The sequence below is a fragment of the Schistocerca serialis genome, chromosome 6 (assembly GCF_023864345.2).
Source record: "Schistocerca serialis cubense isolate TAMUIC-IGC-003099 chromosome 6, iqSchSeri2.2, whole genome shotgun sequence".
Lineage (NCBI taxonomy): Eukaryota > Metazoa > Arthropoda > Insecta > Orthoptera > Acrididae > Schistocerca > Schistocerca serialis.
Window position 1 is genome coordinate 202,289,605 of NC_064643.1, and position 25,081 is coordinate 202,314,685.

Below are 25,081 nucleotides of genomic sequence, written 5' to 3' on the forward strand. Positions count from 1 at the left end.
CCGCACATACTGCAGCGCTGATGCATTCACTTCACAAAACTGAAAATAAAATAAAATGTGCTCTTGCCGGTTGTGTTTCAATAAACAATTTTACCACCTCTTAGCGGAATTCTTCCTAACATTGAAAGGGTACAGTACCGCCCGACATTGAAAATAGGTACGAAATACTTCATTATTTTTGTCAGAACAACACTTTTGTTTGTAAAATAACTCAATTTCAACTAATACAGCGAAGCCGGATATCAGTGTGGGAAAGAATGACAATTTATTTATTTAATTGATCACATGTGCACTCCTTCAAAGTAAATCCCTACATCCAGTTTGGTGAAATCTGTGAAATGAATGAATGTATGGTCGTCTGCTAACCGCAGATAGTGAATGTGAATATACACTCCTGGAAATGGAAAAAAGAACACATTGACACCGGTGTGTCAGACCCACCACACTTGCTCCGGACACTGCGAGAGGGCTGTACAAACAATGATCACACTCACGGCACAGCGGACACACCAGGAACCGCGGTGTTGGCCGTCGAATGGCGCTAGCTGCGCAGCATTTGTGCACCGCCGCCGTCAGTATCAGCCAGTTTGCCGTGGCATACGGAGCTCCATCGCAGTCTTTAACACTGGTAGCATGCCGCGACAGCGTGGACGTGAACCGTATGTGCAGTTGACGGACTTTGAGCGAGGGCGTATAGTGGGCATGCGGGAGGCCGGGTGGACGTACCGCCGAATTGCTCAACACGTGGGGCGTGAGGTCTCCACAGTACATCGATGTTGTCGCCAGTGGTCGGCGGAAGGTGCACGTGCCCGTCGACCTGGGACCGGACCGCAGCGACGCACGGATGCACGCCAAGACCGTAGGATCCTACGCAGTGCCGTAGGGGACCGCACCGCCACTTCCCAGCAAATTAGGGACACTGTTGCTCCTGGGGTATCGGCGAGGACCATTCGCAACCGTCTCCATGAAGCTGGGCTACGGTCCCGCACACCGTTAGGCCGTCTTCCGCTCACGCCCCAACATCGTGCAGCCCGCCTCCAGTGGTGTCGCGACAGGCGTGAATGGAGGGACGAATGGAGACGTGTCGTCTTCAGTGATGAGAGTCGCTTCTGCCTTGGTGCCAATGATGGTCGTATGCGTGTTTGGCGCCGTGCAGGTGAGCGCCACAATCAGGACTGCATACGACCGAGGCACACAGGGCCAACACCCGGCATCATGGTGTGGGGAGCGATCTCCTACACTGGCCGTACACCACTGGTGATCGTCGAGGGGACACTGAATAGTGCACGGTACATACAAACCGTCATCGAACCCATCGTTCTACCATTCCTAGACCGGCAAGGGAACTTGCTGTTCCAACAGGACAATGCACGTCCGCATGTATCCCGTGCCACCCAACGTGCTCTAGAAGGTGTACGTCAACTACCCTGGCCAGCAAGATCTCCGGATCTGTCCCCCATTGAGCATGTTTGGGACTGGATGAAGCGTCGTCTCACGCGGTCTGCACGTCCAGCACGAACGCTGGTCCAACTGAGGCGCCAGGTGGAAATGGCATGGCAAGCCGTTCCACAGGACTACATCCAGCATCTCTACGATCGTCTCCATGGGAGAATAGCAGCCTGCATTGCTGCGAAAGGTGGATATACACTGTACTAGTGCCGACATTGTGCATGCTCTGTTGCCTGTGTCTATGTGCCTGTGGTTCTGTCAGTGTGATCATGTGATATATCTGACCCCAGGAATGTGTCAATAAAGTTTCGCCTTCCTGGGACAATGAATTCACGGTGTTCTTATTTCAATTTCCAGGAGTGTATGATCATCTTTGAGTCGATCCGTTGGCCACCTTTGGTGGGACCAAAGAGATGAAATTTACCAGAGCTTTGAGCGCCTGAAATGTGGCTGACCAATACGATAGCAAGGTGCTTCCCCCACCTCGACACAGGTGCGAGAGGACCTAGAGAACGGCCACGTTTCAGCACTCTGCCGCTGGATCTTGTGCTGTTAAGAACTGTTTTAGTTGTGCTCCGTAATGACGAAAGAGTGGAGACATGGTATGCATGTGGAATATTTAAGAGTAGTTTGAAATATTAATTTCTCTATTTCAGGAACTTTTGTGGGGAGAATTAAATGTCAGGCAGGCAATATTAATGGGATTGTAGGAATCTTCGGAAGTGACCAACGGTCACAATGAAACCACGTGTAGCAATAAGTTGAAATACTTCCGTGTGCTTAAGTTAAGCTGAATTACTAGCGTGTGTACAATAAGTTGAATTATTTAAGAAATAGCGTGTGTACCATAAGTTGAAATATTTAAGAAATGGCGTGTGCAGGACTTGAAATTAGAGACGAGTACTTCCACGTGGTGAGTACTGTGTGAGTCTCAATCTGTGTATGAGACAAAGGATAAAGAGAAGTACTCGTCCATGGTATCAGTTGAGGACTCGCGTGTGTGATGAATATGTTCTTAATGTTAAATTGTGTAATATGATTCCGTGTGACGCTAGATTCAAACTCTGAGAGAGAAGCAAGGTGAGTCGGCCGTCTATCCAGCAACGCCACTTGGCTTGCATTGCACAGGAAGACGTGCAAATATCTCCAGAGTTCATAGTAGGAAAGTAGAATTACAAAGTGGGGCAGTGTCGTGTGAAACTGGGATAAATATTAATTGAAGTGGGAAAGCGGAAAGTGATAGTGTTGTGACTATTTAGTGTAGTATTTCATGTTGTAGTGTGATGTATGTCATGTAATTTGGGTATGTGTGGTTTACATGGGAGAGTAGCAAGGTAGTTTCAAAAGATTAGTGGGTTATGCTTGTTCCTTCTGTATCGCTCGATCTGGAGGAAAGTTTCGTGATGATGATTGTGAGAGTCGAAGTGTGAGGTATAATAAAAGATCCGCCATCCTATCCAGAAAGTGCACTGTAGCGTTAAAAGTAATTACGAGACCATAATATAGAGATTCACCATTGTAAAGCCATGCCCACTGGGCGGAATTTCTTATGTGTTATTGTTGTAGATTGTAGAATTTGTGTGTTTAGGTTAGAGAAATTATCGGAATAAATAAGATAGTGAAAAGAAAAAGATTTGTAAACTTTTACTTCGAATTGTATGTTGTCATAATGTCCCGAATTTATAATGTGTGCGGTGGCCACGTGTTGACAAAAGCCGTTAAATAAAAGACAAAAAAGAAAATGTGGTATTGCCAGTGCGTAGTGTACAGTCAGAGTTCTGTAAATTATTGATAGTCAGATGCGTGTTTCCGTTGCGTATTAATCATATAGGAGGATAACTTGTAACTTAAATTGTGAGTACGAGAGTTCATGTTACTCGATAAATTAAGAATGAATCCACTCGCTTGGCAGACCACTCTTCTTGCAGGCCTGACTGCTTGATGCCACAGTATGAGCAAGGCATGTGGGTGCCTCTCAACATCAGGACGACAATTGTTAAATTCTAACGCATAGAATATTTTGTGTGAGAGATCCATCATTTTAACTTAGGAAAAGTGCACCAAACTGCAGACGAGACTACTTCCGATTTACTGTCCTTGTGTTGATAGATATTTTGAACTGTATTTTACAATCTCTGTAATTCTTATCGACATATCATTATGCAATGAAAAGTTACAGCCAATTGTAATCTGTAATTTCATTTTGAATTTCCCTGTTCAGTTAGTAGTGTTACAGAGCGATTGATCTCAGATATCTGTATTAGAGAGCAGTTGTATGACAATGGAGTCTCTTGTCCACTCTCCGTGCAGCGTTACGACGAGAGAGTGTCGGCTCGAATGTGAACTCTCTAGCGCCACGAAAGAGTTCGTTATCCTTTCTTCCCACGTCTGTCCCCCATTCTTGTTTATTGACTTGGCGTCTCTCAGGAAACGGTGTACGAATACCCTCTGAGCGTTATTTCCATTTCGGTGAAATGAACCGAATACGCGTTGACAGTTGAAATGGTTCTTCGGTCCAGAGTGGCTCACCGAATACGCCAGAGCCGTGTCTTAATGGGCAATGCTTGTAACTCGCGTCGCGGAAGACGGATGGGCAGGGGTCTGCGACACATCCTGGTGCGACGTAGGCGTCGGCCGTTGCCACACTCCGTGAAGCACACGTGTAGCAGCGCCGCAACCTGTCAGGCAGGAAGCTGTTCGCTCATTCTGTCCGCAATCTCGCCTCCCATCTCGAATAATAAAACAAATGTAACCTCACACGGGCTACATCCTGGCCATCGCCGTAGATCTCCTCCGAATTCCGCAACTAGAGAAGGTGAATGGTCAGCTGGCAATGTACGTCTCTGTCCGTTTAAGGCAACTGTGTCCAGCATGCGTACCACTGGAAGTAATTAGCTTTTGCTTACTAGCTGACTTAATAATTAAATTGATCTTGTGGTAGGCAGAGTGGCGATTGACTAAAATAATCCATTTCAAATATTAAGCTGTGTATGTATAGGGTGTTTCAAAAATGCTTCACAAACTTTGAGGACATGTTATTTACACCAAAAAAAAAAGGAAAAGCTCTTAGGGTAAGCATATTTACTGAAAACTTTTTTCTTCTTTTTCTGCAAGGAACTTGTCCCCTAAAGCATATATTATACGTATATATACGAGGTGCATTCAAGTTCTAAGGCCTCCGATTTTTTTTCTAATTAGCTACTCATCCGAAATCGATGAAACTGGCGTTGCTTCTCGACGTAATCGCCCTGCAGACGTACACATTTTTCACAACGCTGACGCCATGATTACATGGCAGCGGCGAAGACTTCTTTAGGAGTCTCTTTTGACCACTGGAAAATCGCTGAGGCAATAGCAGCATGGCTGGTGAATGTGCGGCCATAGAGAGTGTCTTTCATTGTTGGAAAAAGCCAAAAGTCACTAGGAGCCAGGTCAGGTGAGTAGGGAGCATGAGGAATCACTTCAAAGTTGTTATCACGAAGAAACTGTTGCATAACGTTAGCTCGATGTGCGGGTGCGTTGTCTTGGTGAAACAGCACACGCGCAGCCCTTCCCGGACGTTTTTGTTGCAGTGCAGGAAGGAATTTGTTCTTCAAAACATTTTCGTAGGATGCACCTGTTACCGTAGTGCCCTTTGGAATGCAATGGGTAAGGATTACGCCCTCGCTGTCCCAGAACATGGACACCATCATTTTTTCAGCACTGGCGGTTACCCGAAATTTTTTTGGTGGCGGTGAATCTGTGTGCTTCCATTGAACTGACTGGCGCTTTGTTTCTGGATTGAAAAATGGCATCCACGTCTCATCCATTGTCACAACCGACGAAAAGAAAGTCCCATTCATGCTGTCGTTGTACGTCAACATTGCTTGGCATGTCGTCAGACCGGCTTGTGCGAGCCCGAGGTTGTTTTGGTTTGTTGTCACACGATGTTCTGCCTTCATTAAACTGTCGCACCCACAAACGCACTTTAGACACATCCATAACTCCATCACTACATGTCTCCTTCAACTGTCGATGAATTTCAATTGGTTTCACACCACGCAAATTCAGAAAACGAATGATTGCACGCTGTTCAAGTAAGGAAAACGTCGCCATTTTAAGTATTTAAAACAGTTCTCATTCTCGCCGCTGGCGGTAAAATTCCATCTGCCGTACGGTGCTGCCATCTCTGGGACGTATTGACAATGAACGCGGCCTCATTTTAAAACAATGCGCATGTTTCTATCTCTTTCCAGTCCGGAGAAAAAAAATCGGAGGCCTTAGAACTTGAATGCACCTCGTATATCCCACAAGGCTTAACAACTCTTAAACGCCACAGAAACTGGTATAGGCATGCGAATTCAAGTACAGAGATATGTAAACAGGCAGAAAACGGCGCTTCGGTCGACAACGCCTACATAAGACAACAAGTGTCTGACGCAATTGTTAGATCGGTTACTGCTGCTGAAATGGTAGATTATCACGATTTGAGGGAGCTTGAACGTGGTGTTATAGATGGCGAACGAACGATGGGACACAGCATCTCCGAGGTAACGATGAAGTGGGGATTTTCACTTACGACCATTTCACAAGTGTCTGTGAATATCAGGAATACGGTAAAACATCAAATCTCCGACATAGCTGCTGCCGGATAAAGATTCTGCAAGAACGGGACCAACGAGGACTGAAGAGAATCGTTCAACGAGACAGAGTCGCAACCCTTCCGCAAACTGCTGCAGATTTCAGTGCTGGGCCATCAAATCTCAGCGTGCGAACCTTCAACGAAACATCATCGATATGGGCTTTCGGAGCCAAAGCCCCAATCGTGTATCCTTGATAACTGAACGACACAAAGCTCTACGCCTCGCCTGGGCCCGCCAACCCCGACATTGGACTGTTGATGACTGGAAACATGTTGTCTGGTCGGGAGGGTGTCGTTTCAAATTGTCCTGAGCTGATGGACGTGTACGGGCATGGAGGCTACCTCGTTAATCCATGGACCCTGCATGTCAGGAGGGGACTGTTCGAGCTGGTGAAGGCTCTCTAATGGTATGGCGCATGTGCAGTTGGAGTGATATGAGACTCCTGATACGTCTACATACGACTCTGACAGGTGACACGTTCGTAAGCATCCTGTCTGACCACCTGCATCCGCTGATGTCCACTGTGCATTCCGACGGAGTTGGACCAATCCAGCAGGACAATGCCATACCCCACACGTCCAGAATTGCTACAGAGTGGCTCCAGGAAATCTCTCAGTTTATACACTTCCGCTGGCCACCGAACTCCCCAGATATGAACATTGTTGAGCACATCTGGGATGCCTTGCAACTTGATGTTCAGAAGAGATCTCCACCCCCTCTTACCGCTACGGATTTATGGACAGCCGTGCAATACTGATGGTGTCAGTTCCCTCCAGCACTACTTCAGACATTAGTCGAGTCCATTCCGCGTCGTGTTGCGGCACTTCTGCGCCTCGCGGGGGCCCTACACGGTATTAGGCAAGTGTATCAGTTTCTTTGGTTCTTCAGTGTATTTCTTCAACGGTTACACATATCAAAACACAGTTTTCCGCAAATGTTAGAGCGTCTAGGGCGCTTTAAATTTTGTCTAGTTTATGTTTTTAGCGCTGGTATGAGCGGAGATATTGAAGCAAGTAGGTTTTTTTTTTTTTTTCAAATAGAACCGTATACTTTTCATAACTGCATTCGATAGCTCTTGAAAGGGCAATTACAGTGATATAGCATTTGTTAATGTTGACTTTGAAACATATCGTAAAAAATTCGAGAAATGTCCTAGATTGTGAGAGCACGGTGACTGTAAATGACGTTTGCTATGCTGGCACCTCGAACCAGGCTGCGTAGTTTTATACCGTAAGGTAGGCCTGCGCTACGCGAATAAGGCTTTATTTACCCTTGAACTAACTTAGAACGTAGATTCAGATTCATCTACGAGTGTCGTATATGGAAATACGACATAGGCTAGTGTCTAGTGTATCACAAACGGCTTAGGAAAACTGTTTCCCATTTGTGTATCCTCCCAGGGCTACGCGACCCGAAACAGAGAAATCAACTGTTCATTCTTCAAAGATAAAGAGGTCTTATACGCTGCAAGAAATAGCTACTGTATTAAATATCTAAATATTAGAAGGAAGGTTTTACCTATATTTTCCTGTACGCAGCGCTGTGCTTCTTAGAGGTAAAACATGCTGTCGGACAACTGTCCCTATCTACACTGCTCAAATTATATCATATCGGCTACATTCATAGAACTAAAAATTTTATTTAAAACGCTTTGGTGAGCACCTGTACACCGCAAAATGAATATTCTTCTTAACGGAACGTCATTTCATGCTCAACATAAGCGCATAATGACGGTGTTCCCAGCTATGTGCAATACACGCTGTCGACATGTTTGACATTGCAGTACTATTTCGTACAAACGTAAATGAAATAAACAATTTACTAACAATGATTTGTAACCACACAAATCACACAACATAAATGTTGTCTTCCAAACAAGATAACTTTATCCTTTATCTATTTAATCATGTGTTCAAACTGTTAACCATGGGCTGAAAGAGAAATCTGCAATCACTATTCGAAAGAAGGATGAACAGATGTAATTACAGTGGATGATATGCACTAGCGATTCGACGACACATATTGTCTGGCGTTGTCGGAGCTTCGTCATTGACTGTATCTTTGAGTGCTCCTCAAGGAAAGAAATCAAAAGGAGTGAAATCATCGGAACTCGTAGGCCATTTGGTAACAGAATTTCGTCCTATCCTACATTCAGGAAAGTTCTCATTCGGTTTTTCAGTTGCAACTCGGTACGAGTGAAAACTCCAGTACAGCACTCGTGGCTGCCGCATCACGGTCGCGAAGTGGGGCCGAGGCAGTTAGGTAAGTTTTTTCAGTCTGACGATAATTTATGGATTTGTAGTTTTAGCTCGACGATGTCCACTATAGACCAACGGTACTTACCGTTATTCTGAAGAAGGTTGGGTTACCCCGACTGAAACCTAGGTAAATTCTAGGTAAACGGTGCAACTGAGGCTGTTGATTATTAAAATTAAAATTAAACTCCTTTATTTAAATGTGTGAGTCTGTACTTAAATTGCTGAATAATTGAGACCCTCCCCCCCCCCCCCCCCAAAAAAAGCTGACTTCAAATAGTTAATTCAAAGGAATGGCCCTGACTAAAAAGAAATCTTCACAATAACCTATACATTTCATTAACCACTTACCTCACAAAAATCTTAATTACGCGAATTACTGCAATATAGCGACCGCCAATACTGCCAGCTAAATAAAAGATTCTAACTACTAAAGCCACTGACTACTAATATGTATGCGATTAGCAAAAGAAAGATTTTGTTGCAAACCAAATAATGTATTTTTTTACCTTAATAATGTGACATCCAGTTCAGATAAGAATATAAATCGTCATTGAGGGGCTCTAGTACAAAGGTTTACAGGGTGTTACAAAAAGGTACGGCCAAACTTTCAGGAAACATTCCTCACACACAAAGAAAGAAAATATGTTATGTGGACATGTGTCCGGAAACGCTTACTTTCCATGTTAGAGCTCATTTTATTACTTCTCTTCAAATCACATTAATCATGGAATGGAAACACACAGCAACAGAAAGTACCAGCGTGACTTCAAACACTTTGTTACAGGAAATGTTCAAAATGTCCTCCGTTAGCGAGGATACATGCATCCACCCTCCGTCGCATGGAATCCCTGATGCGCTGATGCAGCCCTGGAGAATGGCGTATTGTATCACAGCCGTCCACAATACGAGCACTGTGGTTTCACCGCCAGACACCACACTTGCTAGGTTGTAGCCTTTAAATTGGCCGCGGTCCGTTAGTATACGTCGGACCCGCGTGTCGCCACTGTCAGTGATAGCAGACCGAGCGCCACCACACGGCAGGTCTAGAGAGACGTCCTGGCACTCGCCCCAGTTGTACAGCCGACGTTCATAGCAATGGTTCACTGACAACTACGCTCTCATTTGCCGAGACGATAGTTAGCATAGCCTTCAGCTACATTTGCTACGACCTAGTAAGGCGCCGTATTCAATTGATAATTAATATTTTGAAGCATGTACCGTAACGAGAGATGTTCTACATTTGTGGATTAAAGTTAAGTATTACATCATCTACGTACTTTATTTACAATTCTCAGGATATTGTCCTGTTTCAGACCTCACGCCAGTCAGCGTGTAATTAAACGCGTGCCTTTCGGCCTCCTCTAGAAAAACAGTGTTGGCTCTTCTGCCAACACTACAAGCACGAAGTGTCTCTACATTTGGTACCGGGGTTGCGTAGACAAGAGCTTTCAAATGCCCCCATAAATGAAAGTCAAGAGGGTAGAGGTCAGGAGAGTGTGGAGGCCATGGAATTGGTCCGCCTCTACCAATCCATCGGTCACCGAATCTGTTGTTGAGAAGCGTACGAACACTCCGACTGAAATGTGCAGGAGCTCCATCGTGCATGAACCACATGTTGTGTCGTACTTGTAAAGGCACATGTTCTAGCAGCACAGGTAGAGTATCCCGTATGAAATCATGATAACGTGCTCCATTGAGGGTAGGTGGAAGAATATGGGGCCCAATCAAGACATCACCAACAATACCTGCCCAAACGTCCGCAGAAAATCTATGTTGATGACGTGATTGCACAATTGCGTGTGGATTCTCGTCAGCCCACACATGTTGATTGTGAAAATTTACAATTTGATCACGGTGGAATGAAGCCTCACCCATAAAGAGAACATTTGCACTGAAATGAGGATTCACACATTGTTGGATGAACCATTAGCAGAAGTGTACCCGTGGAGGCCAATCAGCTGCTGATAGTGCCTGAACACGCTGTACATGGTACTGAAACAACTGGTTCTCCCGTAGCACTCTCCATACAGTGACGTGGTCAACGTTACCTTGTACAGCAGCAACTTCTCTTACGCTGACATTAGGGTTATCGTCAACTGCACGAAGAACTGCCTCGTCCATTGCAGGTGTTCCCGTCGTTCTAGGTCTTCCCCAGTCGCGAGTCATAGGCTGGAATGTTCCGTGCTCCCTAAGACGCCGATAAGTTACTTCGAACGTCTTCCTGTCGGGACACCTTCGTTCTGGAAATCTGTCTCGATACAAACGTACCGCGCCACGGCTATTGCCCTGTGCTAATCCATACATCAAATGGGCATCTGCCAACTCCGCATTTGTAAATATTGCACTGACTGCAAAACTCACGTTCGTGATGAACACTAACCTGTTGATGCTACGTACTGATGTGCTTGATGCTAGTACTGTAGAGCAATGAGTCGCATGTCAACACAAGCACCGAAGTCAACATTACCTTCCTTCAATTGGGCCAACTGGTGGTGAATCGAGGAAGTACAGTACATACTGACGAAACTAAAATGAGCTCTAACATGGAAATTAAGCGTTTCCGGACACATTTCCACATAACATCTTTTCTTTATTTGTGTGTGAGGAATGTTTCCTGAAAGTTTGGCCGTACCTTTTTGTAACACCCTCTATAATCATGAATAATGTTCAATCTCCAAGTCGAACGTGTACAGACCGTTGGCCTACGTTAACACTTCAGACCTCTACCCTCCATCAATACTAACTTCTCACATCTAACATCCATCACTCCTGGCTGTTCACCTCCAACTGCCCAACAGTACATCCATCACTGCTGGCGACTAACTTCCAACTGCCCAACAGTACTGGCGATTAGCTTCCAACAACGAGTCCGACCAACCACAGAGACTCTTACAGAGGAAGCGCAGTCAGAGATCCAATGCAAAGCGCTACACAGCGCTGCCAACACAGAAGTAGCCCACTTACACTCTTCCCGCAGACGCTCACGACAATAGCACATGAACATTTGACCTGCTTCGGCGTTTTCAAGATACTCGTTCACAAGCTCTGCGAAATAATAATCTGCCCTTTATCAAAATGGCTTATCTCAATGGATTTCTGCATTTGCAGTCCATATCTTCACTATGGTGATATCCCGTCCGTGTCTGCTCCACTTACATACTTTCGTTACCGCGTCACGTGCCCGCAACGCCACCACACGTCATCCAACGTCGCCTTGAACACTGGTCATAATATTTTGGCTTGACAGTGTAAGCCAAGTCTTCTAGTATTTAAATCTGTTTCTTCTATAGCAAACCATTTTCTCTAACAAGGAGTCGAAGCATGGATAATTTGGACGTAGAAGATTGAATTAGTTCGCGGAAAAATTTTGCGATATAGTGAAACGAGCGTAGACTCCGTGTATGGGCAGTGGGCGGTGGCCATAATGTTTTGGCTCATTAGTGTATCCCAAGCACAAAGGAAATCATAAATAACACATGAAGCGCTGACCAAGATGATTCACACCATATAAAATTCAATCTGTGTCAGAGAAATTACAAAAATAAGTAAATAAATAAATTAAAACGACCACCACTAAACGTTTTTATTGATACTCGTGTAAAAAAAATGAGATGCTATACAAATTGAAACAAATATTGAATCGGCGTCATTTCCAAGCACATATAACAAAAGAATTTCACAGCACATCCTGCCAAAAAATTTACAAGTTACCCCAACAATGTATAGCCTCCATGCGAGAGTTTACTCTCATTTCCATTTGAAAGAGGTTGGTTGGTTGGTTGGTTTGGGGAAGGAGACCAGACAGCGAGGTCATCGGTCTCATCGGATGAGGGAAGGACGGGTAAGAAGTCGGCCGTGCCCTTTGAAAGGAACCATCCCGGCATTTGCCTGGAGCGATTTAGGGAAATCACGGAAAACCTAAATCAGGATGGCCGGACGCGGGATTGAACCGTCGTTCTCCCGAATGCGAGTCCAGTGTCTAACCAATGCGCCACCTCGCTCGGTGTTTGAAAGAGGCTAGTCACACGAGATACGATACTGATGTACGAATATCGCATGAATAAACTGATCAAGGTGGCCATTTCGTGCAAAATCATTGACAGAATTTCCATGTCCAGAACCAGTATCAAAACGCAGTCGCAACGAAAAATGAGAGACTACGGAAAGCCACTGTATGAAAAGACAGCTACAAACGATAGGAAAATTAGCTGCTGGAACGCATTTCACAGTCAGTGCATAGCTAGGTTTCACCAAAGGAAATGGCTTGCATGATTGTCAAGGTCTTCGTCCTTCTCCAGGCACTGCAACCCAGTTCTACCGAACTGAAAACGTTTTCGCGTGGCGCACTTTGCCTGAGTGCACGGGCCGAAGTCGTCAATTTACTACCCTCATGCTCAGCATAAACAGAACACCTTGAACGACTAGTGATAAGACGTTTATATGCACAGGACATGTACATTATGATGTTCTGCGGAAATGGTTAGCCTTTGAACCATGTCGGTCCGCGGGTTCAAGGTCAACATTGATATCGCGGCGCAACACCACCTACCGGTAAAATGTGCCTGAGGATCTCGTGCCGCTATAGACCGTAGCTAAAGGGTCAGTGTGACTTACGCAGATACGCAGGATGCGTTGCAGACTTATGCGCGAACCGTACCGTCAAACCAGTGAGTTTGAAAGAGGGCGCATTATTGACATGAGAGAATGTGATGCATCCATCCGGGAAACTGTTGTACGTGTGCGACGAAGTGTTTCGCCAGTGCAACGGGCGTGTAGCGAATGGTTCACGGAGGCAGTAGAACAGGTTGCACCACCCAGACCACCTCCCGAGAAGATCGACACATCATTCCGAATGGCATTGCAGGAAAAACCTGCATCCGCCTCGGTTCTGGCGCAACAGTGAAACAGTGTAACACATCGTACACTATCAGGAGTGACAGTCCGTCGCCGTTTATTACGGCATGGATTACGAGAGCGTTCGTGCGCTTCTCCGCCTACCTTTGACGAATGTGCAGAAACATACTAGACGGCAGTAGTTTATGGAACGACCTTACTGGGGACAGGAATGGCATCAGGTAGTGTTTTGGGACGAATCCAAGTTTTGGTTGTTTGTAAACGATAGGTGCATTTTGATTAGTCGCAGACAAGGGGAACAGCGTTACAGTGGCTGCATTCGCGCAAGACATACAGTGCCAATTCAAGACCTTGTGTTGTGGGATGCTACTGGGTACAATCACAAATCACAACTGGTCCGTGTCCACGGCATTATGATCATTGTGATCTACGTGAATGATATCCTAAGACCCTTATCCATACCCTTTCTGCACACCACCTCAGACGCCATGTTGCTGCACGAACACCTGCCTTCTTGGTGTCACAGGTTGTCAGCTTTTTGTCCTGGCCCGCCATATCACCAGACTTGTCACCAATCGAAAATGTGTGGGATACAGTGAAATGACGGGTTTAGCACTGTAACCCACTGCCAGCCACGGCAGATAAAATCTGGAACCAGGTGAATGCAGCATGGATGGCTATAACACCGGACGCCATTCGTGCCTGATACGCATCGATGCTATCATGAATGGAACAAGTTACCCGGGCTCATGGCGGAGCCTGTGCTTACTAGGCAACAGGACACTTGCTGAACAGAGGCGATTGAAATGCTAATCATTTCTGCAGAACGTACTAATGTGCATGTCCTGTGAATGTGAGCGTATTGCCGGCCGAAGTGGCCGTGCGGTTAAAGGCGCTGCAGTCTCGACCCGCAAGACCGCTACGGTCGCAGGTTCGAATCCTGCCTCGGGCATGGATGTTTGTGATGCCCTTAGGTTAATTAGGTTTTACTAGTTCTAAGTTCTAGGGGACTAATGACCTCAGCAGCTGAGTCCCATAGTGCTCATAGCCATTTGAACCATTTTTTTTGTGAGCGTATTATCTTTGGTCGTTCGAGGTGTTCTGTTTTCTTTCTTCCTTTTTTGTGAACGTGAGTGTACTTTCCACGCCCGTGTGCCGATTGAAGGAGCACCCTAGAGGATCTACCATCGCTGTCATCTTCGAAGGCGACAGACACCAGTGAACGCATGCGCGAAGCAGCTGTATTGTAGCAATGAAGCGAAGCTAACAGACACGGTTCGACATTTACAATAAAAAAATTATTTTCCAGTTCTGAAGACCTCACTAGTGTCTGGTGTTGACTTTCTTTGCTTCCCGGCCTTTTTCCAACGTTCCTTAATTGGATTTGTGCTCTGAAACTACAGGCAGTGATACATTCCTTCTGCGGTTGTCACTGTCATATATTTCTGCCAAATTTTCGTGTGTGATACAAACGTTGGAACGTTTCATGTCGTATAATCGATTCAAAAACGGTGCAGGGAGCTGTAATCGCTGAAACGGGCGTGAGCCACAACGACATATTCATTATATTTTTGGGGGATGGGTGGGCGGGAGGAGGGGGAGGGGGGGGGGGGGGTAGGAGAACATCACATAGGGCCATTCGGGTAAATGAACCAGTCGTACTAACTACGAAGGGCGTTCAGTAGGCAATACAATTTCTTTTTCTAGGCCAGTGAGGTAGAAAAATTCGCTTCAGCCCCTAAAGTTTCATGAAGTACCAACAAGTAGCGGTGCTATACTTAGCCTTCGAAATGTCGTCTGTAACGAAAGTGCACTCCAAGCAAGCAGCAGTCATTGACTTTCTTTTAGTGGTAAACCAGAGCAAGAAGGATATTCAAAGGCGCTTCGAGAATGTCTGCAGAGACCTGGCAGCGAACAAAAACACAGTGTCTCGTTGGGCGAGGGTTGTGTCACCATCGCAAGAAGGTCTCCCGTGTGCGGCCGGCCGCTCACAACTGTGACTCCTGCGCTGTTCGAACGTGCGGACACTCTCATTCCAGGTGATCGACGGATTATAGTGAAACATATCGCTGGACAGCTGGACGTCTCTGTTGGTAGTGCTGACACACTCTTCCACCAGTCTGGCTGCACAAAGGTGTGTGATCACTGGGTTCCTCGCCTGTCGATTTCCATCTGTTTGGCCCAATGAAGGAAGCAGTACGTGGCTGATTGGGAGGTTACTGATGCAGCAAGACATTGGCTCCGACGTCGACCAGCAGAGTGGTAATATGCGAGCATACAAGCCGTCACATTCAACGGAGATTATGTTGAGAGATAGGGTTTTGCAGCCAAAAGTGTGGGGAAAAACGTGAGGTGTTGGAATCCTGAATAAAACCAACTTTCTTTCAAAAAAAAAAGTGTTGCATTTCTTACTGAATGCACTTCGTAAATTCACCAAATTTTTGTTTATTTCAATTTGTGGGCGGGGTAACTGTTATTCACTTGTAAAGTCAGACACACATGCTGATTTTTCTTGGGCGTTTGTCAGCAGGCTTAGAGAATGGGGCAGTTCCACACAGATCTAGTCACTCAGGAATGCTTTCACTGCATGGAGTTACTACTGACGTTACAAGAATTTTCTTGGTCATTGGACTGGAATTACGGGTCGTTGTAGTAAAAGGTGCTGAGTCATTGAGAAAAATGCAAACATTCTGCAATTACAAGAAGTGGCGTAGTTATAGTAATTGACGCCCAGAACAAATGTAGACTTTACGTCTCCGCTCCACCTTCCGATTCATCTCTCCAAGAGCTCCATCTTCTTTTGTTTAATCCTTTCCGCTGCTTAGTTTGTTCGTTCGTGTATTGAAATCAACACAGCTTTCGAATGAATTTAAAACTACACGTTGCTGTAGTTCTGTTTTGTCTGAAACAGGTAAATGCACGGAACGACACACAGTCCGCCATCGCAATGACAGCACCATAACGCAATTTCATTTTTACTGCCGATGAATGAATGAATAGGTATAACAGACTATAACAACAAACAAGTATATTCTTTACACTCTCTGTACTGCGATTCACGTCACGTAACGAGAGTGGGTCCGTCTACGAGGTGACTTTAAAAAGAAAGTTACACATTATCATAGCATGCAAAGTAAGTTATTGAAGCCCGCCCGGCTAGCCGCGCGATCAAACGCGCTGCTTCCCGAGAGGAAAGGCGTGCCGGTCCCCGGCACGAATGCACCAGGAGGATTATCGTCGAGGTCCAGTATGCCGGCTAGCCTGTGGATGGTTTTTAAGGTGGTTTTCCATCTACCTCGGTGAGTGCAGGTTGGTTCCCCTTATCCCTTACACTATGTCGGCGATTGCTGCGCAAACACTGTCTCCACGTATGCGTATATCATAATTACTCTACCACGCAAACACCTGGGGTTACACTCGTAGGGTTATGAACCACTGAGGGCTATGGCGGGACGAAGCCTCTCCGTCGTTTCTAGATCCCATACAATACACAAGTTATTGAATGTTGTTCTACATTTCAAACGGAAACGTCGTCCAGGGCAGGCGCCCGACTGTCATTACGTTGTTACGCCACTGGTAACACGGTTCGTTGACTAAGACAACATTCAACCAGTGTAGGGGCTGCGTCAAATTCACAAAACCTGGGAGTGAGACCCTAGTGGAGAGAATGAAGTAGATCCAGTGAGGCGTGCACATTGAGTATTATCGGCAGTTCAGTTTCCTGGTCGAAATTTAGCGTTTCGTCTCACAATCAGTCGCGTAGTCTTATGACAGCAAATTTTCTGAAGTTATATCGGATCGACAGCAGGGGCTTTCAAAGACGTAAGTACGTTGTTTTACCCTTGAGCTAGTGTTATTACTATGCGACCGTTACGTGTCAGATTAGGGAGCTAGTGGTTATCTGAACAGGATGCAGTCCGAAGAACAGAACTTGGCCCAATGAATTGGAGAAATATTGTTCCCGAGGAAACAAGCATATTTTGTTTTGGTGTCACAGTCTGACTTTTACGTCATTTAGCCATTGTTCTGAGACTATTTTTTATTCGCTCAGACTGCCGAATGCATTGCGAACAGCCACTTAGAAATCATTTTCGGACCAGTGGTGGGATTTTGGGATTTCTCTGACACATTCAGAGCATTTATCGGTTCTCTCAGAGTTCTGAGATATTACCTTTGTCCTGTGGCTTGACGCCATACCGGTGATCTAACGCTGTTTCACCAGTATAGCCTTCTGGAGAATTGATGCGAGGGCGCCGATTAGCATATCGTCCACCGGTATTACACCTGTGTAATTATGTTATGTAGGGGGATCGCGTGCATCGCAGAAAATTAGAGCTTATTGACCGAGCCACGGACGTGCCTCACCAACATAATGTTGTTAACCGTTTGATAACAAAGTACGGTGATTTCACAACTCCAAGCCTTTTGGCGATATTTAATTACTTGTTATAAAATTATTATAATAACTGTAGGCATTGGTTGTATACATTTTCGTTCCAAGTCAGTATGTTGTTTATATAACCTATTCCTTTCTAAATGGCATATACACACATCATAAAAATTTTGCATCACCTCGGTCCCGAGAGTTCCGGAACCTGTGCTGAAAATTGGAACAGAGATCAACATAAACATCATTTCCACCCTTTTTATTTCTCATGAAAACCACACATTGCATGTTGTACCGCCGTACAGCGAGACCTTCAGAGGTGGTGATCCAGACTGCTACAGACACCGGTACCTCAAATACCCAGTAGCACGTCCTCTTGTATTGAAACATGACTGTATTCGTCGTGGCATATTATACACAAGTTCATCAAGGCACTTTTGGTCTAGATTGTCCCACTCCTCAATGGCAATTCAGCGTAGATCCCTCAGAGTGGTTGGTGAGTCACATCGTCCATATACAGCCCTTTTCAATCTATACCAGGCATGTACGATAGGTTTAATGTCTGGAGAACATGCTGGACACTCTAGGTGAGCGATGTCGTTATCCTGAAGGAAGTCATTCACAAGATGCGCACGATGGGGATGCGAACTGTCGTCCAGGAAGACGAATGCCTCGCCAATATGCTGCCGATATGATTGCACTATCGATCGGAGGATGGCATTCACGTATCGTACAGCCGTTACGGTGTATTATATGACCACCATCGGCGTACGTCAGCCCCACATTATGCCACCCCAAAACATCAGGTAACCTCCACCTTGCTACACTCCCTGGACAGTGTGTCCTTGGTGTTCAGCCTGACCGGGTTGTCTTCAAACATGTCTCCAACGATTGTCTGGCTGAAGGCATACGCGACACTCATCGGTGAAGACAACGTGATGTCAATCCTGGGCGGTCCATTCGGCATGTTGTTGGGCCCATCTGTACGGCGCAGCATGGTGTCGTGTTTGTGAAGATTGACTTCGCCAGGGACGTCGGAAGTGAAGTTGCGCATCATGCAGACTATTACGCACAGTTTGAGTCGTAACACGACGTCCTGTGGCTTCATGAAGAGCATTATTCAACATGGTGGCCTTACTGTCATGGTTCCTCCGAGCCATAATCCGTAGGTAGCGGTCATCCACTGCAGCAGTAGCCCTTGGGCGACCTGAGCGAGGCATCTCATCGACAGTTCCTGTTTCTCTGTATCTCCTCCATGTCCGAACAACATCGATTTGGTTCACTCCGAGACACCTGGACACTTCCCTTGTTCGGAGCCCTACCTCGCGCGAAATAACAATGCGGACGCGATCGCACCGCTGTGTTAACCTCTAGGCATGGTTGAACTACAGACAACAGGAGCAGTGTATCTCCTTCCTGGTGGAATGACTGGAGCTGATCGGCTATCAGACCCCCTCCGTCTAATAGGCGCTGCTCATGCATGGTTTTTTACATCTTTTGGCATGTTTAGTGACATCTTTGAATATTCAAAGGGACTGTGTCTGTGATACAATATCCACGGTCAAAGTCTATCTCCTGGAGTTCTGGGAACCGGGCTGATGCAAAACTATTTTTGATGTGTATACCACAGCGATCAGGTAAGTTAAACAGAGACCAGACAACTCATTATGCGGAATGACTACGTCGTGTGTGACACATTGTCGACATAAGACTAAGGAAGAATTGCACAAAAGTGTTGAGGAAGGCTGTCTTTAACATAATCACAGTTTAAACTCTAGTACGTTACCGAGACCCACGTCTGGCGCCAAAAATGTAGTAACTCGCATGATATCGAGCAGCGCGTTGAGCATCAAAAATGGTGTAGCTCCCTATATTGAGCCATACTGAACGTTAAAATGTGGTGAACTAGAAGTTTTAGAGGGAAAATAATGAAAAATTTATTCACAACTTGTTTTCTGGATACAAAGCTTGAACATAATTAGTCAGACCAAAAGTCACCTCTTCGCTGGATGTGTGTAAGTCAGCAGAATGATTGAGAGGTGAGCGAAGGTATTAAAATCAAAACAATGCATTGAAACGTAAAAAAAAAATCTTTTAATGGAGCTTCACAGAGAACTATGATGGGGCAGCAACGGCGCAAACGGGTTCTCTGGGGAGCTAACCTTCGACCATCGGCATTGAATGGTTGGTTGTCGGTGGGCATCATTATGCGGCGGCATGTGTGTTCGACCGCTGTCTTGTGGTTCATCTCTGCGAGTGGGCAGCAACTCGCTGTTCAATAACAGCTGTTGGTGGTCGAATGGCCTGTTCTCTTCGTGCAGCCTCAGAGCATTAAAGCTTCGACCTACCGGTCCACCAGCGAGCGCTATGTGGCCTGCCTGTTCGTTCAGGCTGCGCGGAATGGCCGCGCGGTTTGAGGCGTTATGTCACGGACTGTGCGGCTCCTCCCGTCGGAGGTTCGAGTCCTCCCTCAGGCATGGGTGTGTGTGTTGTTAATCCAAGTTAGTGTACGTCGTGTTTAAGTCTAGCGACCGATGACCTAAGCACTTTGGTCCCTCAGGAATTCACACAGATTTCAACATTTTCGTTCGTTCAGGTTCTCTGACCATGGTGTAGTTGTCTCCAGAGAACAGAGATAGCATACAAGGAATAGGATTTGAAACGAATGATACTGGTTGTAAGAACGACTCGTTGGCAGCAGATTCAAAATTTGGGTCAGTAATTCGAATAGGTATTTGTATCAGATTGCAAAAGGTTAGAGATGGAAGTCTAGCTTCATGAAAACAAAATCGTATGATTGTGAGAATGAACATCGGAATGGGATGTAATTCAATAAGATTGGAATGGGGCTCAGAGCAACATGGAATAGACTCAAGTCACCATGGGATCAGATTAGCACCAATGACAAGTGCCAAGCAAGTCCTGACTACAAAGCCGCGAGATGAAATCCCAGCACCAAGTTTCTCAAACGAATCCCAAAGAAGTCTCACTCACAACTCTACACTATCTAGCTCACAGGTTTTGATCCATCTTTCCCCTGACTCACGCTTCCAGAGAGCGGAAATCTTGTCGTCACATTTTATCATTGGCTGACAAAGATCAGTGCCAGACAATAGGCGATTCCTCCTGGGCAGTTCTTATTCCCTTGATTCCTCTTTCCAGTGTGCCAACTTACCTAGGAACTGTCTCAAAAGTCCGTAAAACATATTTGCTGCCGGCCGCGGTGGTCGTGCGGTTCTAGGCGCTCCAGTCCGGAGCCGCGCTGCTGCTACGGTCGCAGGTTCGAATCCTGGCTCGGGCATGGATGTGTGTGATGTCCTTAGGTTAGTTAGGTTTAATTAGTTCTAAGTTCTAGGGGACTGATGACCACAGCAGTTGAGTCCCATAGTGCTCAGAGCCATTTGAACCATTTGAACATATTTGCTGCGAGTTGTTGTGTCTGGTCTTTAACCTACACGCACCCAGCAGGTGTTCTCACAGTTCTGTCCCGCAAGATTACAGCTCACGGTGTCTCGCAGACAAGTTTATCTCCTAAAGGAGTCTTGATGTGGCTTCAGAGTGGTCGCTCCTCTGCAGGAAGATTGGCTCCCACGCTATATTTCTCGCGGAAGCGCAAGGTTATGGAAAGGGAGTATGTTCCTGGTACAGAAAGCAGAAAGCCAGCAGGTGATGAGTCCCGTCTGTCAGTGATAAGTCTTTCATTGTAAAGTCTCTTCAGTGAGCAACAGAGTTCTTCTCGGCGTGTCTGCATTGCCCGTCCTTGCGTTTCGAGTAAGAATTTCTACAGACAACAAACAAGTGGCCAACTTAGCGTTTCTTTTTTACTGTAAAGCCATCGTATCCCAGTCACACGCTATATCTGTGTTATAATAAGGCATTCACTACACAACTGAGATGCCCTGCAAGATGACAAGATTTATGAGAAACATACATTTCTGTGTAAGGCATGATGTCTCTTGTAAGAATCGGCTGGAAACATAATTTTTATTTGTAAATACTCCAACATATAGTACAGTTTGCTGATTTGACTTAGAGGTAAGGAGGCATACCAAACACCCTGTACATGTGAATGACCATTCTGGTTTCATTGATGAAAACCATCATGACAAAAAGATATAAGTACAGATTTATACCTGGCCTTTAGCTGGGAAACTTCATCCTCATCTTCTTCTTCATCTTCTTAGGTGCCCAACTACCAGGTTGGTTCTCAGCAGCTCCCCACGATTTTCTATCTTCTGCTTTCCTCCAGAAAGTAGCATAGAGCGTGAAGGTGGTATCCTTCATGATCTGGTTAATATATACCTGTCCCGTTCTGTCTCTTGTGGTGCTATCTTCTACTGTCCTATGACACTTTTAATAAGAACATCATATCTCAACATATGGCCGATCTACGAGGGTTGTCCAGAAAGTAAGTTGCGATCAGTCGCGAAATGGAAACCACAGTGAAAACCAAAAACATTTTATTTTCAACAGTTAGATACACCTTTTACCTACTTCTCTACATAGTCAACGCTCCAACTTCGACCGTTGTTTTGTGTTGTATAAACTTTCCAATATCCTCGTCATAAAAAGCAGCCGCCGGTGCTTTCGGCCAATTATCTGCACTGGTGTGCAGCTCGTTGTCTGTGGAAAAAATTTTGTCTTCATAGCCAGCTGTTCTTGTGAGCAGAGATAAGGCTCAGGGGGAGCCAAGTACGGACTGTATTGTGGGTGATCAAACACTTCTCATCGGAAACGCTGCAGGAGCGTCTTCATTGCCCCTACAGTGTGCGGCCGAGAACTGACATCAAGAAGGAAATGCTCGACAGTTGTGTTACGTGGGCTGCATGACACAGGCGAAATCTCTAACCAGACCTTCGTACTTGGCGGGAGACGGTATTCCATACGCATCTTTACGTGATCACTGTTCACTCAGAACTGAAAAGAGCGACGCGACACGATCGACGGGCATACTAGAGACACTGACCAACACATCTGTGCAAAGCTTTAACGGATTTTCCCAGTGGTTTCCATTTCGCGACCGATCGGAACTTACTTTCGGGACAACCCTCGTATATGTCCCTTCTGTGTTGGATAAGCTTGATTTGATATCGTGTCAGTCCATGCATTCTTTAACATTCTGCGGTAGCACCAAGTCTCGAAAGCTGTTATTTTGTATTTTTCTGCTTCTCTGAGTGTCTATGTTTGACTTCCCTACCGCAGCACTATCCAAACTTCTTTGTGAGGCCTTTCCTGAGAGGTCTAATTAGTTGGATGTGAAAAACTTTCTCCTCTTGTTGAGAGCAGCCTTTGCCTGATAGATTCGGCTCGCAATATATTTCTTTGATTTTCCATATGTAATTTTACTCTCAAGGTATGCGAAGATTTCGCCGCTCTCCACTCACTCATTGTTAAGTGGGCACTGGGCAACGGTGTTTTTCTTGCTCATCACTAAGATTTTTGGTTTAACTTTTATTAATTTCCGTGCTATACGAAAAGCTGAGTGTGGTATCCATCTGGGCCAGCATCGCTTTCTTACTGCTCTGCATATTCACTTTACGCTGCAAATCGCAACATGGCTATTTTCTTTACCGCACACTTTATTTTCTCCTATAGCTGCTAGTTACTCTCTGACTTCGTCTACTGTCCTCTGAATGTATCGACTGAACAAGACAGGAGAGAGTGAGCAGCCCTGTCGTACGCCTTGTTTAACAGTAGCTTCTTCTTGAAGTTCCATACGTTCTTGACAGCGACTTGTTCTCTATACAGTCTCTATTCTATTCTTCTGTCATACTTTTTGCCACTCTCTCCCACAAACTAGAAAAGCTGTCGTCAGTCTACCTTGTCATATATTATTTCCATGTCGACGAAGGTAAAATATGTGTCCTGAGCCTTGTATAGTGTTTTCCAAGCATTGCATTTGTACGTCTCAGTAGCTTGGTGGCCAGTGCGTCTGGTTTCTATGTGGAGGACCCAGTTTTCGTTCTTGGTACTCGAAAGGGTTTTGCCTTGGTGGGAGAACTGGACTGTGGTGCATTCAGCGTCGGGAGGCTACTTGAATGAGAAGCAGCGGCTCCAAGGTCAAGAAGGCTGGCAACGTCTGGTAGAGCGGTGTGCAGACCTCACATCCCTGCACACCGCATCCTATGATGCCATTAGCATAGAATGACACAGCGATCGTCCGGTCGCGATTGGCCCATCAGGAACAGAACGCGGAGCTTTGTGTGCTTTGCGAACATTGCTTCTCGTGTGTTCACACCTCTTCTAAAGCCATATTTGTTCTCTGTTATCAATGCGTCAAACCTGACTTCGATCCTCCTTAGACGGTTAGAGTGCAGCATCTTGGAGACATAACGTTATCAAACTAGAGGTCCTACACACAGAGGCGACAAAGGCCATGGGATAGCTCCTAATATCGTGTTAAACCTCTTTATGCCGGCCTAGTGCAGCAGGACGTGGCATGGACTCAACTAGTAGCTGGAATCTCCTGTAGAAATATTGAGCAATGCTGCCTCTATAACCGTCCATAATTGCGAAAGTGTTGCCGTTGCAGGATTTTGCGCACCAACTCCCCTTTAAATTAAGTTCCATAAATGTTCGGTAGGATTCATGTCAGGCAACAGTAGTGGCCAAATCATTTGCTCGAACTGTCCAGAAACTTCTTCCAATCAACTGCGAACAGGTGTGGCCGGGTGACATAGTGCTGTGTCATGCGTAAAATTCCATCGTCGTTGTTTGTGAACATGAAGTCCATGAATGGATGCAAATGGTCTCCAGGTAGCCAAATAGTTTAAATGGCTCTGAGCACTTTGGAACTTAACATCTGAGGTCATCAGTCCCCTACACTTAGAACTACTTAAACCTAACCTAACCTAAGGACATCACACACATCCATTCCTCAGGCAGGATTCGAACCTGTGACCGTAGCAGCAGCGCGGTTCCGGACTGTAGCACCCAGAACCACTCGGTCACAGCGGCCGGCTCCAGGTAGCCGAACAAAGGTATTTCCAGCCAATGATATGTTGAACTGGACCAGAGGACCCATTCCTCTGCATGCAAATACAGCCCACGCCATTATTGGGCCCACACCAGCTTTCCACAGTACCTTATTGACAACATGGGTTCATGGCTTCGTGGGGTCTCCAGCACACTCGAACCCTACCGTCAGCTATAAACAACTAAAATCGGCACTCAGCTGACCAACCCCACGGTTTTCCAGTAGAGTCCAACCGATATGGTCACGAACCCATGAGAGTCGCTGCAGTCGATGTCGTGTCAGCCGGCCATAGTGGCCGAGCGGTTCTAGGCGCTTCAGTCTGGAACCGTGCTGTCGCTACGGTCGCAGGTTCGAATCCTGCCTCGGGCATGGATGTGTGTGATGTCTTTAGGTTAGTTAGGTTTAAGTAGTTCTAAGTTCTAGGGGACTGATGACCTCAGATGTTAAGTCCCATAGTGCTCAGAGCCATTTGAACCATTTGAAGCGCGTTTTTTCTGCGGAACCTAGGTGGAAACATTTCTGGACGGCCGAGTTC